The sequence below is a fragment of the Chiroxiphia lanceolata genome, chromosome 14 (genome assembly GCF_009829145.1).
Source record: "Chiroxiphia lanceolata isolate bChiLan1 chromosome 14, bChiLan1.pri, whole genome shotgun sequence".
NCBI lineage: Eukaryota > Metazoa > Chordata > Aves > Passeriformes > Pipridae > Chiroxiphia > Chiroxiphia lanceolata.
The window spans coordinates 5676398-5678301 of NC_045650.1; positions in this window are offsets into that span (position 1 = coordinate 5676398).

The following is a 1904-nucleotide window of genomic DNA, read 5'->3' on the forward strand; positions in this document are numbered from 1 at the left end:
AGGATGTCAGCAATGTAAGTTAGAGGCATGACTGTAATGGGCTGAAGGATAATCACTGCTCACTAGTTCACACTGGAAACATTTATCATGAAACTTTCTCTTAAATGAAACCTTGCAATCCAACAGCAATATCTCTCAGCTGAGGAGAGACATGACAGAATTGTTCAATAAAAGTCTTGTTCATTAGAACTTGGACTTTTTTTTTTTTTCCTTTTTAAAGCAAGGATGTCTTATGATTAAAATATCATTATAAATGAGATGGTAGCCTGTCATGTGGAAAATTGAGATTCTCTGGTTCTAGTGAACTGCCTCCCAGCCTGAGGGTTTTTAGCTAACTTAAGTGACAGGCCTCCTTGTCTCACTAATTTAAACATTTAATTTTTCATTATCTGTTTTCATGTAGACTTTTTATTGTTTAATGTGCTTCAAGATACAAAATATGCTGGTTGTCTTCTCACTTTTATTAATATGCAGTCACATGTATCTATGGGCATATACAGAGTTCTATATACTGAGAATTTTTTTTGAAAGAAAACTTTAAAATCCATAGACATAACCCCCACTAAAAGAAGAGTTTATTTTTCTTGAATGACTAAAATGTAGAAGGAGCTGCACATGCATTATATTTTTGGAGGGTCTCTTGTTCTTGAATGTAAAGTTTTGACAGCCACACTGAACAGTTCCATTAGTGCACCATTTTTTCAGTTCTTTCATGATTTTAACATAGATTAGATTGACAGTAACCACATTTTTCCTTCAGGGCAAAAATATATGTTTTCCTATTAGATTTTGAAGGGATTAACATCAATGGTTGACCTCAATTTTTGCAGACTATTCTACTAACAGCACTCCTATTATATTTGCCAATCAGTTAAAGGACTTCTGTCAGACCCAAGTGCTTTACCTCCATCAGCTATGATCAAAGGGGGTCAGGACCTCCAATTTTAGAGGATATTTTTTCCTTCTTCCTCTCCCAGGAAGATATCAAAAGACCATGTTTTAGTGACTGATAGTCACAGGACGAATTCGTACTCCAAGTATGAGACCAAGAGGAGTTTCTTAGAGCAGGAGAGAAGGCAGAGCAGCAGCAACAGCCAACTGTGGGATATTCATGCACCAGGAAAGCTCAAATTTCCTGAGTGTTTGTACCTTTTCCTAATTTCCCATGTCATAATTGTTCACTGGCACAATGAGTCATGGAGTCTAAGCCGTGTGTCAGCAGGCAGATCTAAATCTCACTGAAGCCAAAGAGAATGTCACCTGTTAATGCCAGGGTAAATCAGGCCCTTTTGTCTTTTCCTTTCCCAGACTTTACTAGGATGACTAAATAAGTGCATGTATGAGGGTATCTAGCTTTGTTTCAGGGAAATAGTTGCATGAAGGTGGTATTTCTCCATTTAGGGAACAGAGAAAACTGGGAAATAAAAGAAGAGAGAGGGAATTAGATCCCCTAGGGATTTGAATAAGTTCTTTCCTGATGCAAGGACATTGTTCTTAGTTACTGGAAAGCTTCATTTCAGCCACGTACTGAGGAATATCTCAAACCTGCCTATATTTAGCAAAATATTTAACTAATAAATAGGTAGGCATTAAAGACGATGAAGTAAACAATGCTATGAAAAAATTCATCTGAAGAAATGGAAATAGTCATCACAACTCACAAGACTGAGGAATCCATGTTTCACAGAGGTGTTTGCAAACGATCCATAATTTAAAATGGTGAGAAAAAAAAAAAGTTGAATCCTGTTTGTATATTACTTAAGAGGATAAATTAATGGGATAAATTATTCATTCTGAAATATTCACTGTGCTTTACTAATTATGACAGCAAACACAATGCAGGAATTTGGTAACTTTCACTGTCACATACAAATGCAAAGACATGCCTGGAGATGCACTGCAGG